General features: G+C 34.9%; 1 long non-coding RNA gene across 1 annotated transcript; it reads right to left on the reverse strand.

Annotated features, from left to right (window-relative positions):
• Positions 1–3,978: 3,978 nt before the first annotated feature.
• LOC108917993 lies at positions 3,979–4,311 on the reverse strand. The gene is made up of 2 exons (XR_001964818.1): positions 4,280–4,311; positions 3,979–4,040 (listed from the first exon to the last, which is right to left on the reverse strand). It is a non-coding gene; the product is annotated as an uncharacterized LOC108917993 (long non-coding RNA).
• Positions 4,312–17,498: the final 13,187 nt, after the last annotated feature.

The raw sequence follows: 17,498 nt of genomic DNA on the forward strand, positions 1-17,498 counted from the left end.
TATTATTATTAGTAAGCAGGCCGCATTTGCGCCCAGGAACGACTTATGTTGATAGGCCCTAACCACCATTCAATGCAGGAATGAGGGAAACCTGGAAAACCTCATTAATTAGGGAATAAATAAAACATGTATGCACCACGGGAGATACTTGGATGATTATGCCCTTAGTCATCCCTGTATCTCCCTCGGTACATAAATAACTATTTAAGTCAGACAGGTCCTGTCAATAAAGCAATTAAGAGGCAGTCAGTGAGCTGCTGCTAAATCTTAAAATGAAATATAGACTATTTGCAAACTTAGAAATTATTATTTTTAAATATTCTAATTACAGAAAACAAATTGATTTCAAATATTTTAATGAAGGTTCAGAATCATTCTGCATTTGTTTTCTTTGGGAAAAGATTTACTGAGATTATTCACTCATTTCAAGACTCCTCTCGATGAGAATTTTACCGTAATTATTGAGACAAAGTACATTTTGATGTAAAATCTCCACTACGGTTAATATTGATGTTGTTTAAATTAGTCAGTGTTTTTTTTTTCACCTCTACTGTTTACACTTTGTGCCCCAAACACTTTTTTTGCAAGCGCCTTGGGTTACTGTGAAAGAAAAACATCTATACTCGAAAACAAACAAACATCCATATTTTCGTTTTAACAGTTGTAGTGACATTAGTTTTTTTTTCTACCATTAGTACTTTATGAAATACTCTAGAACACCATCCATTACACTAAAAGCAAGTATTATGCAGTTATCCTTATGACGTCAACAAACTTAAGAAGCATTAAAACTAACAGCTTCCTGAACTTATATATTAGACGTGAAAATAAAATACATCTTCGTTGCTACCGTAAACACATAACTTCCAACGTCAAACTTCTGCTCAACAAATAAACAGTAATGGAATGTTTTGGAAACCAATTATCCTTTAACAGTTTGCGAAAAATAAATCCGTCATTTGAACAGGCAAATTTAAAACTCTAAGGGACGGAATATACGTGTCCCCATCGAGTTTATTTGGTGGAAAGATGTTTATTACGCGAAAGAGGGGAGCAAGGGCAGAGAGCGCAAGCTGTTGGTCTAACACACATTTTTGTCTCCAGTTTTAAGCACCCAAGATTTATCTTTCTATTATGAACGCGTGTTAATTCGAAGCGACGTTTTTTTTCTGCGCAGTTCTCATCCACAAACATAATTCTGTATGTAAACCCTGCTATTGATTTAGCAAAATAAACTTCGCCAGTTAAGTCATAAACTATACAATACGTTCCATATTATATACCTTCGACATAAACTTTCTTATTTTAAATGGAACACCCTATATAATATTTCATTTTTAGTTGGAACGGAACGGATGGGACAACTCACTCAACAATAATTATTTACGTTAAGTTAAGGGTTTTCAAGTAGGTTTAGCGTCGCCATAATGTCGTTGAGAAACTAGTGTATCTTGTCACCAGGAGTAATCAATTTGCAAAGCAGTCCTTCGGAGAAAGCCTCATGAAATTTAGCAATGATTTTGAACAAGTAAACTTAGATCGTCGGGGCCATGTGTTGGGCATCTGGTATCGACTAACGGTTTAGTCCGTGGTAAAGGGAAAATCGATATTTCTAATAACGCGCGAAATACATTCGAAAAGACGTAGGAATTCCAAGATATTTAAATAAGATGTTAGAATGTTGTGAGGAAAATAATAATAGATCAAATAGCTGGTTTTTAGTCGGATTTTCCAACCCGTAAGAATAGATTAAATGAAATTGACTAATCCGTCCCGTGTTACTATACGGAGTCACAAGAGGAAGGTGTAGGGTTGCTTGTAAGTTCAGTTTAGTCACAAAATTATCCGTACAATTGTAAATTCAGTCAATTAGGATTAACATGGTATAGTTAAGCCATTTCAACTGAAACTTATGTACCTAAGAAATGGGCGTGTCGAAACGAGGTGTCGAATTCAGGAGAGATGTCCGAAAAAATGGCAATTTCTACTTGGGTATTTCCAAATTTTGGTATGAATTCGCGTTGGGTACCCTGAATCTCGGATTGCGTTATCGCGTGTAAATTAATTAATAATATTTGTTCGAATCCGTAGTGTCTTCGTTATTTTGTTTTTATTGTTGTCTTCGAAATTTTAGTGTTTTCTTGCTCTTCTAAATTAAGTGTCCATCGCCTATATCATTTTACATATTTGATATTGATACTATACTGATTAGGTCTTCTTGGACCCAGATCTATAATTAAAAACCCTCGTAAAAGCGATTTGGTCCCAACACCGCCCTTTATGTCCGGTCTATATCGGGAGACGTGACGTCAACGTCGAATGATCAACAATTGAATAGATCTCCATCTGGCCTACTACGTATAGAAGTCGGATAGCTTTACTACTGTGTACGAGAGCTTTGTTTGAAAAAATAATAACCCAAAACGAGGCCACAACTTCTCTCTATTTCTGTCTACTCGAAGCGGGGGGAGATGCATTATAGATGCTTATTTGCAGCACCGAAGGCCATTGGGGAGTTTCCTGTTCTTTTTTAAGCCATCAGCGGGTAAGAACAAAGAAACTTTCGTCGGAAAGCAGAATGTGTCGTCCAGCGAATTTAAATGGAACGTTATTAAAAAATTGGAATGTAATTAAAGTTTCATTGAAAATTGGTGCCTTGCTGGAATCAGACAGGTGGAAAGTTGTTGAAATTAAATTACACACTTATGTATCAGGATTTAATGAATGTATTCTAGTTAACTTCACATTTAAGTTTGGAACTTTGGTAAAGTCAATTCAATTGGAATCCAATTTGGAACGAATTTGGAATCTTATGTGCTAAAATTTGATCAATTAAGTCTTGAAATTCAGTCAGATTCGCATCTACATCTAACAGGAAATCAACTGGAACTATACAGGGTGTATGTAACTATCGTGAAATTTTTAGTGGAACTTCAAAACAAGCACCTAATCTGTCACCAGTTTATTGTTGTCAATTTAACACATACAGTGAATGTTTATTTGAGTATTATTTATTGTTAAAGAATGGAAAACGTTAACATTTATTCAAATAAATAAATTCAAATTTATTTACCAGTACAATTTAAATACACAAAGATACCTCCATATTTTGAGAACTGTTGTAACAGATTCTTAGAGGATCTACCCCTAGATCAACTAAGAAGCTGCTGGTATCAGCTAGACAGTGCTCCACTTCATTGTCGAAACGAAATATCCCGCCAATTAAACGAAATGCTTGAAGACCGGTGGATTAGACGTCTAGGACCTCGGATTGGCCACCAATATCTCCAGATCTGTCACCGCCAGATTTTTATATCTGGGGTGCAATAAAAGAGAAAGTGTACTCAAGCCAGTTTATTCCAAAGAAAACTCAGTTGCCCGTATAAGAGAAACGTTTGAAACTTTACCTGCTGCCCAAATATCCCGAGCTGTTACAGATGGGATAACAAGAAGGATACATAACTGCTTGTTGCCCAAAATTTCACTGTTTGTTTCTCTTACTTTCATTTTAATAGCAGCCAATGGTTCATTTGTAAATCCAGGTGTTCCATCTATAGATCTGTACCACTTAGAAATTGTTTTTGTATGTGGCAAAGCCATGTTAAAACTTCTTCTTGCATAATTATAAGCATCTGTTGAATAAAAGCTTAACGTTAAGGCAAACGACCTAAGCTCAGGTGAATACTTTTTACGAGATTGTCATTTTCTTGATCTTTGACAGATTTCACCTGATATTCCAGGTGCTGATTCCTAAAATTACATATTGTTTACAGACACATTAAGAATAAGTATTTTTCAACTTACATGAATGATACATTGAGCAGTTTCTGTTGTCATATTTCTATTTCAAAAATTTCAGAAGAGAATTAAGGCTACAAATTCTGGCTTTTAGACGACTCTTTGCCTGCTGCAGACTTCGGATCTTTATTGTTTGCATTTTTATTTTTTTCTTACAAATACTCCAATTTTTTCTTGCTCTTTTTGGACTATCCATGTCAGAAGTATGGCATTCTCCAAAATATCGTGGATAAGGCCTTTTCCTAAAAATGAAGAATTATCTATTCCAGATGTATTTTATATAAACACTTACGGTAGTGTTTATATAAAATAAAATGGTAATATATAAATAGATAACAGGTAGAATTTTCTTGGTATTTTTTAAAATGTACCGAATAAAAAAAAATGTTAGATAGGTAAGCAGATAGCAAAATTATAGGGTATTAGTTGTAGATACTATACAAAGGATATATCATTTGTTAATTATATTTTTATAACTTACTTCACGTTTATAATTTTATTACGATTGGGTGAATCCATTCCGATTTCTGATGCAGTTAATGTTGATCAATGTTTTGGTACGGTGTCACCAAATTTCAAATATATTTCAGAAAGATCTGTAGCCTTATTTGTAGTAGATTGAGCACTCAGTGGCGATGACGATGAACATGTGGATATATTTTCTGGTTTTTGTTGACTGTTCCATAAGAACATCATTTAGATAAATATTTTCCTTATTAGAACTGTCTATAAAAATTAAATAAAAAGGTAAAGGGGTACTAGGTAACTGTAAAGGCTTTTTACTTGTATATTTTAGTCAATATAAAAGTTATTTTACCTGCTATAAGTAGAAGCTATTATTGGAATAGCTATCTCTCACAAGTACTTTATACCTGATGGGTTTGTCAGAAAATCATTAATCGCAAAAAGATCAGAACAAACAAAAATGTTGTCGGTAATATTGTTATCACCTAGGGAGAGCTTCCACAGGTTTCTCCGTTCCAGATTCTTAGGAAATCTAAAAATATATAGGTATTACACATAATATACTTATAATATTACTGAAACAGGAAAAAATAAGTTGAACAATTAAAAAATATTTTTTTTTAATAATTTAGATAATGATTTAGTTAGTATTTTATCACTGCTAATGAAGTACTAAATGTAAAACACCCTTATGTAATTCCTCAAACGCCGCCCATGTTGCTTGTTTACTTACCTGTCAAAAGACCGCTGCTCGCCCTTTTTAAATGAAACTCTACAAATAACACACTTTCTAACCATGTCTTAGCACTAAATGAATGTCCATACATAAAAACCACACAACAATAAGACGAAAGTGACACACTAAACACAAATAAACACAAATACGTTACTAGCGGCTACACACTTTTCCTCTGACAGATGTCATCGACAATCATCGAAATGCGGACGTAGGCGGGAATATTAATTCGACCAATAGAAATTTGTGTCTCCCGAAGGTCTGATTTATGTATGTACATTCGCAAACAAATACATCCAAAGCTCCTTCTAGTGGTTACAATTCGTTGGGCATTCCCAAAAACACTATTGCCCAGATTTTCAAAATTAAAATCGAAGTAGTATCTCTAGTAGAAATATGTCTAATGTCTCGTCGCCATGGGGCATCTGTTAATTAATTTCGATTGTTTTTTTGCAACTAATTGTTTACTTACGTTTAAACGTTAATTTTAGATGTTAGTATCGTAGATATAAACAAATTGTCGTTGGGTCAGGCAAAAGGCGCTCGGGGATTCGCTCTTTTTGCATTAAGTTTAACTTATTGTTACGGTAATTTAAAAAAAAAAGAGAACAGAAGAGTTACTTTTTTGATATTATCATTCTACATACCCTTCTCCGTCATAAAGTGCAATGAAATATCTACAAATAATTTTTCCACGTTCGAACTGATTCAACTGAAGTATATGTTTCGCCTGTGTCGCCTGCACCACCCTGTATCCTCTCAATTTAATCTCGATAAACCGCGTTTTGTACTCGCAATACGTTATCACTGTCGCCGTAAATCCGTCCGCTTGGAAAATTCTCTATGACGGATTTCCCAGACTTCCGTAATGCATTAAACTAGTTTACAGCTGGAAATCCTACCGCAAACTTTCTTAATGTTATCGAAAGGCGTCCGGTTTATCCTGAATGGCGCGCGTCAATATTTGCAGGGCGTGATTGAAAAATGTGGCGGAGGCACACCTGAACGTATGGAACGTGGAAAAGCGCATCCAGTCACGTACATGATTCGTTTTCCCGAAGAAAAATATTTAGAGGAGCGAGACGTATTTGTTCTCTAAATACGCGTTATGTAACAAATAATAGGCGAGCGGTTCACCCCTAAAAAGATGCTTCTAAATGAAGGTAACCGACAAAATTTTTCAAACAAGATAATTTGCATATTTTTTATATTTTTCGGCGTTGTCAGTCAATTGTTATGAACAAAAAAGTTGTAAAAAAAAATTACTTGCCGAATGGCTTTTATTATTGTAAAATGAACCAAAATAAACACTTTTGTTCATTGAAAAAAATTCGAAAAATGCTACGTTTCCGAGATATTTACAATTTAATGTGAAAATAGTGACGAAATCGACAAATTTTCCGAATTTTTTTCTCAAAAACTACTGAATAGAATTTAATTTTAAAAAAAGCATAATAATCGTCAGATCTACTTTAAGATATATTTTTTTGGTGTAGGTCAATTATTTTATTGAAGGTCTAAAGTGAGTAAATAACAGTCTTAAAGAAAATCACGATAAACATACGCATCAAAATGGCATAACATAATGTTATTAGGATATTTTTAATCGATATATAACAATAACATTTAATGATTCAATCGGCTAATGCGGAAATAACCATAATTTTTCCTACATTTATAATAATTAAATATAATTTTTGCAATAATTATTTTCATGCTTTTTTTAATGCAAAAATTATTATTTATGATTAGAATTATATTACTATTAATGTTTGGTTGTATGGATTTTAATTATTTTGAAGAAATTGCGTTAGATATGCTTCAAAAATATTTTTGTTCATGTAGTGGAAAATGTTCTACGAAAAATTCTAACTGTTTGTCATCGAACCTGGAATGTTGTGCAGTCTGTGCGTGCTCAGACGAATGTAAGAATGTTCCATCCAAAATTGATTATGAAACGCTTATTTCTACTCGAGAACTTGTCAAAAATAACGAAAAAAACTTATTATTTCAAAATTAAATAAAAAAGAAATTAATATACTTTTATTGCCCTTAATATTTTTGTAAAATAAAAATAAAATAATTATCCTATACAATAAATTATCCAATAACTTTTTTATTTTTCGAGACCGCTAGGTCAATTATTATTATTAGGTTAATTTTACGATTTAAAAAGCTTATTTAGTTTAGTTTTGGTATAACTTTCAAGTCAATTTTAGCCATTTATAAAACCAAAAATCGAATATTTAAATTTTACTAATTACTTGCAAAAACCTTACTCCGGCTACAAAACCAAACAAAATGATCTTTTGAACATTTGTACTGTTAACATATATCGATTAAAAAAAATCATAATAATGTTTATTGTAAATATAATCTAATCCAAGATATTGTAAAAAGAAAATTTAAATTTGAAGTGTTATCATAATTTTCTATAAAAGACTTTTTTACTCGCTTTAGACCATCAATAAAATGATTGACCCATACCAAAAAAAATATATATCATAAAGTACAAAATCTGCCGATTATTATGCTTTTTTTAGAACTAACATTTGTTCAGTAGTTTTTGAGATAAAATTCCGAAAGTTTGTCGATTTCTTCACTTTTTTCACATTAAATTGTAAATATCTCGGAAACGAAGCATTTTTAGAATTTTTGTCAAACAACAAAAAGTGTTTAATTTGGTCCATTTTATAATATAAAACTGCTATTCGACGAGTAATTTTTTTTTACAACTTTTTTGTTTATAACAATTTACTGACCACGGCGAAAAATATTAAAAAATATGTAAATTATCTGAAAAATACACTATAAAATAAAAAAAGTTTCATGCTGTAGGTTTTTGTTTTAAAAATTTAGTCGGTTCATGCCTTTTCTTTAGGGGTGATTTTCGATATAACTCGAAAAATTTTTAATATTTTTTTAATTTAAAAAATGGTGTTTTTTTTTACTACTTGTCGAGGGCTACATTTACAGAAGGTAACAAGTTTTAAAACTTTCATTTGCAAGAGATACAGCAAAAACAAAAAAGTCGATTTTTGACGGTTTTTTCGATGTATCTCGAAAAGTAATATATTTAAAAATACGAATCGATAGGATCTTTTAATAGCTACAACTTTCTCATTTAACTTTTTCGTTTGGAGGCCAATTTTTTTTTATTAGCGAAAAACCTTTTTTTTTACGTATGAATTTTTTAGGTTATTTTCGCCGTTTATGCGCCACAGGAAAAACACTATCTTTCTTAGAATTTTTTTTACTTATATCACTATATTTTTTGTTTCCAGATGGTATTTTTTGTAAATTTATCTAATTTTTCTTATTTAGATTTCTTTGTTTATTGAATTATCGTACACTGTAAAGTGTCGTTAAACTCTGTAAAATCCAATTAGTTATTTAAACGATTATCGCCACGCGTTACAATAAAACATTTCTTATTATTAACTATTACCTTCATACATAACTCAATAAGTTGTTGCGTCAAAATTAAAACACTATTACAATTTTAATTTTATTATGAAAATTAATTCTTAAAAATGCATATGAACAACCAAAACGCCAACTGAATATTATTCTTTAAAAAAGTTCAGTAAATGTTCAAAAACATTTTCGTATTGGCAAAGGTTGAAAATGATCAGCGTAATATTACCGGAACTTATTATATTTGTAACCGCAACTGTAAAAGAGCAAGATGTATTTGTATGAATATCCTAAAAAAATAGATCGGAATTTGTTTGAATTTCGAGCACTCGAAAAGACTAAAAATATGGACACGGGAATAAAACTCTAATAATGTTTTATTTTAATGCGTGGTGGTAATAGCTTAAATAACTAGATGGATTTCAAAGGGTCTAACGACACTTACAATGTACGATAATTCAATAAAAATATTAAATTTTGGAACGAATACACTGAAGATGAATTTTTCGAGACAAAACGTCTGAACCTGGTTCGGGCTGAGGCAGTGCAGTATTTGGGGTCATGAAGGCTTGCAAAAAAATGCAATAAAAAATTTCCAGGTTCCACGAAATCTTTATTCTACTAATTTCGCTGGTAACACGGGACACAACCGAGCAGTAACTAGGCTTCAAGACTTCTGGTTCGTGCCTCGAAATGTTTTCGGTTTTTATCCTTGTCCCCAGGTACCTACTTTTATTACCCTATCCTTATCCGGGTCACTACCTACTCGGTTTGTGCTTATGTACCCTAATAAACAACAACTAATTTATGTTTACAGCCTATTTATTCTAATCTCATTTGCTAAATACATTTATTTGGGATAATCTCGGATAATTCAAAGTATAATTTATATGGCTCGTAAATTCTCAGAAAGCAAAATATATTTATTGGGGCAGGTACTAAATGTAATTGTAGGTACCGCTACATAAAAATTGATTATGTCAGTCGATAGACAAAAAGTGGCCATGAGAAAGTGTTCCTTTTTCCAATATCACCTCAAACAAGGCTGAAGTGAAACAAAAACGGATTTCCAAAATTTCGTTTTTTTTCAAATGTTTCGAAAATGTTAGCCTTTATTTTTTAGAGGCATAATGTTGGTCCCTTGATTACGTAACCTTGCCCCCATTTAAGCGAATTTGTATCTCTTACCGTTTTCGAGATCCTTGTAGTGAGAAGCGAATTTGTAACAGCCTGTATACGTTTATCATGCCATTAATAAAAGTGATTACTATATCTGCTTTACAGAAACGAACAAATTTCGGGCTGTATCGATTTCCCCTGCGGGAAAATATTTCCGGGCCACCAGGACGGACATTATTTTGTTTCGCAACAGAAAGATAACTTGACGCCGGAACATCTGATTGCTCCAGTTCCAGCGTCCTAAAAACAGACATCAAATCGGGACCCCGTCCGCAGCAGGTTGCGCGCCTGTCTTATAACAAACGACGTCTTGTTACCGGTATATATTCTTCCTGAGAAAGATGGAATATTCGAATTAATATGCCTCGGTATCTCGAAATAACAGCGCAGGTAATAGAAAAATTCGTTAATCTTCACAGAGGCTGTATATTTGACGTCATCGATAATAGAAGGCCTCACAGCTGAGAAGCTGTAATGACGTCACTGTCAGTAGTTAACAAACTCTAGTCGTGATAAAAATCTAGTTTCAAAAAACAGAAAACCTAATTACACAAACGTTAGATGTGTTACAAAACGGAAAGTAACAGTTAAACCAGTTTATGGGCGTAGTTACAGTAAATTAATACCTACAGTTTGTTTGTAGAATGCCCTCGATGAAAATGATGGCTGATGACGATGAAAAAGATTGGTCGGATGCCTCAATTCGCGATGATCACTCTACCTCGTCTCAATCGGTACGGCTAGCCTCCCTCTAGATATCAACCGTAATAAATAAGTGATTCATTCATTATTTAATAGACGTTATTCAATAATAGTGGATTTAGATCTACGTATGTATAATGCAGGTAGTCAACAAATAAAAAGAGTACTACGTCTGTCTGTCCGGTGCTTCCATTTCGAGGTAAAAATACTGACGACGCTTCCGCTTAATAGCGCTCATTAGAAATACATCCAAAAACATTTCCCGAGCTTCCCGTCTGCCGCAACCATATATTCAAGCTTAAATGTTAAATGTACACATAAAGAATTTGCCGCGACCTAGCAACTTTATTGCCCGGAGAGATACAAGGCCGTTTGACTTTTGCCCCGCGGTAGTAAAACCACGATTTTTATTCTTCGTTTGTTCCGATCAGCCGTTTCATATATTTTTTGCCGGGTCGTAAAGAGAACTTGAGGGACAGCGGCTTTAAATAAGAGATAGATACGTTCCTGCAAAGTGAAGGTGTCCCCGCATGACTGACACTTTCGTATTCGGTATAGGAATTCAGAAAACGCGCTATTATTACTTTTGTGGTGAAAGTTTTACCAATAAATCGTTAGTTTGTCGTATTATCAGTATTTTGAAAATTCACTACACTTTTTATTCGCGACCACAAAGTCGGAAAAAACATCTAATGCCAAATCTACCGTGGCTAAAGCCAGGGGGCAATGTTCCGAATTTCGGAGATCCAAAATTCTCCGAATTCAACGAAATTAGAACCAGGCGGCATTACAACAGCTAAAACACTAGAGGCCGACCCAGAAGGAGGAGTTCAGGAATGGTCACGGAGACACAGACGCACAGTGGGAATGGTGCTACAGAGAACCGTACCACTAACGGAGATGCCTCTGCCTGCGACCGAATGTCAACCCTGAGTATCGAAGAAATATAAGCAGGATACGGAAGCCTGGCCTCGATTTTTGAATACTTCACAAGAGGACGCCTTTAAGATTATGTCGATTTTTATCAGTACCTATGCCAATTATTAAATAGTTTTACCAGTTATTATTACTGGAAATGTGAATAGAAGAGCGTGCATAATACATTCTGAATTTAAAGACTGAACATTTACACGCAAAACCAAACTAAAACTAAGTATATCGACTATGCCGAAACAGTGGACAATAATTACAAAAATAATAAAATAATAAACATAATAAACAGTGGACGATAATTACAAAAATAATATTAGAGAAATGAGCCAAATATCATCAAGATTAACGTTATCAAGCAATTTCTTTAATTTCTTTTTAAAGTTAATTAATGAAAAATTATTAAACTCGGCCGGCAAATTGTTGTATTCCTTAGGTGCAATTTAAGAGAAACTCCTAGTGTACAGAGCAGTGACGTGGCGAGGAATTTCGAGCAAATGGGCATAACGGAAATCAAAATTCGAAGTATTTTTGTGAAGTTTATGTAGTTTATTAAATAAATATGGCGGCGACTGAGCATTTAAGACTTTATGAATATTACACAGTAAGTGTAATTTACGAAGTTTATCAAGCTTCAAATGATTAGAGTTGTGAATCAAGTTAGTAATACCACTATCAAATTTTTTTATACCAAAGGCAAATATGAAATAATTCTGAATTCTCTGTAAACGTGTCGAATCAGTCTTTAAAAGTGCGGGTCCATAGACAGTATCGCAGTATGAGATTTTTGAGGTTATTAAAGCATTATAGAGGTTTAGTTTTAATTCCGAGTTCATTAGGTCTCGATTAGAGTACAGCTGTTTTAAAATACTATAAGAGACTTGACATAAATAATTTATATGCCTGGAAAACCTCAAAATTTCATCAAACCACAGACCTAAGTTTTTACATTCATTTCTAATTTTTATAGACTCATTTGCTATTTTAATGTCTAGAGATTCTTTTATTAAATTTCTTTTAATTCTGGGACCGAAAAGGATGATATTAGATTTCTTAGGAATTAATTTTAATTTATGAGCAACTGAAATATTTAGTAAGGAATTTAAATCGTTGTTGATTGCTTCGTTCGCGAACTGTAAGTTTTCAATAAAAAAGTTGAAGTATACTTGAGAATCATCAGCGTAATGATGAATATTACATATATTTAAAACCTGATTGAAGTCCGAGATGTAAATAGAAAATAATAAGGGGCTAAGTATGGAACCTTGAGGTACGCCAAAATTTATTGGTAAGGCGTCTGACACCCTTGAGTCAGAAATTACTTTTTGATTACGATCATACAAGAAACTATTGATTAGAGACGCGGATGAATCATTAAATCCATAAAATTTTAACTTACTGATGAGAATATCGTGATCCAAAGTATCAAACGCCTTACTATAAATCCAGCAAAACAAAACAAGTCACTCTTCCCTCACCAGTAGCCTTCTCAATATCGTCTTTTATATGTAATAATACAGTAGTAGTACTATACTGTGACCTAAAGCCAGACTGGCAATCTGGAATAATATTATTACCAAATATACAGGGTAGCCCATCGAAAACGTACCGCAAGGCATTACAGGGTAGAATGAACTTTTCGGCAAAATCCAAAAACAGGTAAAGTTTGCTTCTGGGGGGGACAACTTTTAGCGCAAAAAGCATAGCAAAATCTTCAACCCCCTAAGTGGGGGTGCCATCCCCCAAATTTTTTTAAATGGGAATGGGGCTCAAGTGGCGGGTCATTAGAAAGGGCTTTTAATTCTCTATACATCGATTCTTACTTTTTGAAAATCGATTCATTATTTTAGAAAATATGCAGCTTTCAAAACTTACGGTATTAGCTTGGTAAATTCCTTCAAAAGAATTCGCTGTTTTTTTTTCTGATTTGCGAATTCTTTAGCCTGATTTTGGTGAGCAAAAAATTGTCCGCTTTTTGTTTCGTATTTAGATAGGCCACAAGAAGTTGCTAGATAACTGTCTTGTGACTTGTAGTTGAAGAGTACCAATACTGCCGAGTCTTTTAAATTGATTAATTATGGTGTACTCAATTCCAGAAAGAGTAGAAATTATTGAGCTTTTTTTCAAAAACAATGAATGCGGAAATCGGGTCGCCGAACTGTTCAACCAACGGCATCCTGAGAAACATGCGTCTGGAAAAATTGTTCGCGAATTGGTGGCCAAATTTCGCGAAACTGGCTCCGTTCATAACAAAAAGAGGCAGGTTGAAAATCCGGTACTAAATGAACCTACGGAAATAGCGGTATTGGGGCAAGTGGCAATGGATAGTACGCTGAGTACAATGCAATTGGCTACTGCGACAGGAGTGAGTCGTACAAGTGTCCAACGAATATTAAAAAAATACAAATTCCATCCTTATAAGATTCGGCTAGTGCAAGAGCTAAATGAAGACGATTTTGATCGTCGTTTGCAATTTTGCGAAATAATGACTGAACGAGCGATAAACGATAATTTCCTCTTTAATGTGTGTTTTTCGGACGAGTGTACGTTCTTCTTGAATGGTTTAGTGAATCGCCATAATTGTCGTTACTGGGCTGATACCAATCCAAGGATTTTCCATGAGACACACTCCCAACACCCCCAGAAGTTGAATGTATGGGCAGGTATTTTTGGAAATTCCATTGTAGGTCCTTTTTTCCTTCCTGGAAATTTGACAGGCGATATGTACTTGGATTTACTACAAAATGTCATCGACCCAGCTCTAACAAATATCATAGAGGACGACCCTGCTTACAATGAACACGAACTGATTTTCCAGCAAGACGGAGCTCCTCCACATTACTCGCTCAATGTGCGCAATTACCTAAATGAGACGTTTCCAGGACGCTGGATAGGACGAAGAGGTGCAATTGAGTGGCCCCCTCGGTCACCCGACTTAAATCCTTTAGATTTCTTTCTCTGGGGGCACATTAAAAGCAAAGTTTACAGCACTCCACCTGATACCTTGGAAGATCTGCGAGGACGAATCATTAATGTATGTCGCGAAGTAACACCGCAAGTGCTCCAGAATGTTCGACAACGGTTTGAAGACAACCTGTATCATTGTATGCAAGTTGGCGGACAACATTTTCAGCATTTACTTGACTAATACCGTAAGTTTTGAAGTAAAATTAAATCGATTTTCGCATTTCTCGTCAAAAATATTGTTCGTATTTTCAAAGCTGCATATTTTCTAAAATAATGAATCGATTTTCAAAAAGTAAGAATCGATGTATAGAGAATTAAAAGCCCTTTCTATGACCCCCCACTTCACCCCCTTCCCATTTAAAAAATTTAGGGGATAGCACCCCCACTTAGGGGGTTGAAGATTTTGGTATGCTTTTTGAGCCAAAAGTTGTCCCCCTTAGAAACAAATTTGACCGGTTTTTGGATTTTGCCGAAAAGTTATTTACTACCCTGTAATGCCTTGCGGTACGTTTTCGATGGGCTACCCTGTATACTGTGATATCTGATTTTTCAAAACTAACTCACAAACTTTAGACAGTGTAGGAAGTATGCTAATAGGGCGAAGATGACCTAATTCCGTCGGATTACTATTTTTTGGTAATGGAATGATGTTAGCAGACTTCCAAGCACTAGGAAATGTCGACGTATGTATAGATCTATTAATTATATGCGTAATATGTTCTAATAAATATTCTGAAAAAAATACAAACTGGCAACACAGCTCGCAGTGTGACGTTATTGCAGACATATCATAGATCAACTATAAATTGTTTCTAGACATTTAAATAAATATATTGCAATTTGCCCATTATTTGTACCTATCGCAATTTTTTTTGATAAAATTTCTTTTGCTCGAGGAAAGAAAACTCACGCTATCACACACCCATCATCCCTTAATCTAGAACTAGTCACATCTCCACGTCCTATCCCCCCAAATTGACTCATTCCATCAATCCCCTGACCAAATCAAGGAAAGCCGAGTTTTTCCAGAAGATGTAATTCTAACTTCCCCGTCGGCGTGTCGGCTAAATCTAGTGAGCCTCGCCGAAACTGGACTGGCGTTAAGTAAAAACGGCGTCTCCGGGGCAGGAATCGAATGAGGCGGTCCCAATTCCCGATCGCGTCCGTTCCCTTCGAGTAGCCAGAGGAAAACGGTGCCAATTTGGGTTTAGAGGACGCTCGAGTCCGGGCGGAATTGGCCGGAGCTGGTTATTTTTAGTTTAAGCCGTTTCGCAAACAGGACGAATCAGTGATTTCTATAAGGAAGGTAGATTAAGTCGCATTAGAACTACGAGCGAAGTGAGTTAGTCTCCAAGGCTTCTATTAAGACCGAGCTTTGAATGGAAAACACGGAAAAAATGGCTTTAAAAAAATACTATATTATTGTGATCCTCCATTTTGTGTAAAAAAATATCACGACACACCTTTTTAGTAGTGACGTCACATACTCAACCCCATGGTGCACATTGTACTGAAGAATTTCCCAATATTTTTACTAGATCGATTTTCGACCTCATGTACTTTGGACATAAGTGCAAAAAAAATGTCTTCTTTGTCATCATCTTAAACAAAAAATTAACAAAAAATAAGAAAAAACTTCGAAATATTTCGGGAACTTCATGAATTTGCAAAACAATAATTCCAAAAAAGTCCGAGAAATCATCGCAGGTTATAAGACACTATACGACACAAAAAAAATATGTAAAAATTACGAGAAACTTCGAAATTCAATTTTTAAATATTAAATATCATATAAAGGGTCGGAAAGTCCCCATGGTTCATCGGCCGTTACATGAAAGCGATAAAGTAAGTCATAGAAATCCGTGCGATAAAGAAGGATGGCTATAATGAAGGGGTCTCATAGTCACCGCCCGTTTCGCTTTTCCACAATAAGATCCACTTCCATTCAGCGACCGGTGGTCATCTTTGTTTTCGATGTTTGGCTTTTCTTTAATAGATGTCACTACTTATACAATTTCGACTTCGGTATTCCGATTTGTTAATACCATCCGTTAACAGAGGGCAGTCAAAAGTCAAATATTAATGATAGTATGCCAAAAGTCAATGACATTAGTCGAAATGTCAATGACATTTCACCGCCGTTCTAAATCGAAAGATCAAATGTCAATTGGCTGGATTCAAAGTCATTGGCCGGGTCATTGACCAGGCTACTAATCTTTGATACTATTTTGAGGTAGTTAGACGAATTTGAAAGTTTTTCTAGTTATGTCCGAAATATTTACTTACTGTGCGATATTTCTTGTGCTACAATGCAGATCTTCGACGAGATCTAAAATCATCTTCACATTTAAGATTCTTAGTGGTCGCCCTGGGCCACCGTTGCGACCTCGACGCAGTTGTACTTCATCGGTGTCCAAAACTCTGCGCTATAACAACAAATGTTCGCGGTATGGGGGCACGTCGGTCAGGATATCTTGCACGGTACACTTGACAAGGTCTGTGGGCATTTTCGTTTGCCTCGCCATAAATTATGAGCATATTATAATATTCGCGATTGCTAAATACATGCGTCATTTTCAAAAGAACACTTGGAAATACGGCTATTAAAATGTACTCTCGAAAAACAGCACAGCAATCACTACAACAATGTATTACAAATTGACTTTCGAATACAGTTCGGCTTCATAAGAAACTCGTAAAGTGTTACAGAATTTTTTGTAAGTACTCGCTGTGATAAAATGCATGCATTTCAGCAGTTCCAAAACAGTTTTAAACACATTTTTAATTAGCTTTTTTCTCTATGACCTTAAACTTCCGATACAACTTTGTGACATCAGTTAACTCAGTTTTTGTTCAATTTCACCCCTTTAAATTTTTATGAACACCCAGTATACGACTAATTACAGTTTTCCGATTTTGTGTCACCCTATATCTCATGCGAATTTCAAAAACTTCCCCAGACATAACACAAAGACCCGAGCTATATCGGGCGAGATTAATCACACAGGTGTACCGTAGTTTACCGACATTGTTCACCTCAAAGCACTTCACATGGCGTGCCCTAATTATTACCCTCCCAGACTAACGACTTGTTCCTCTCTCTGTTCCAGGAAGCGAATCAACCGCAGACCTACGCCACATCCACCGTGATCGCAATTGCGGCGTGTCGAAAGTGCCACGGAGTGACGTCAGTGCGTTCGATTGTGTTCGAATACATCGCCTAAACAGGGGCGCGATTTTCGATTGGACGATCGCTATTGTAATGCTGGTTGCATGTGTCTCCCGACGCTTTTGACCGTCAGTG

The sequence above is a fragment of the Anoplophora glabripennis genome, unplaced genomic scaffold, assembly GCF_000390285.2.
Source record: "Anoplophora glabripennis isolate ALB-LARVAE unplaced genomic scaffold, Agla_2.0 scaffold90, whole genome shotgun sequence".
In the NCBI taxonomy this organism is placed as follows: Eukaryota; Metazoa; Arthropoda; class Insecta; order Coleoptera; family Cerambycidae; genus Anoplophora; species Anoplophora glabripennis.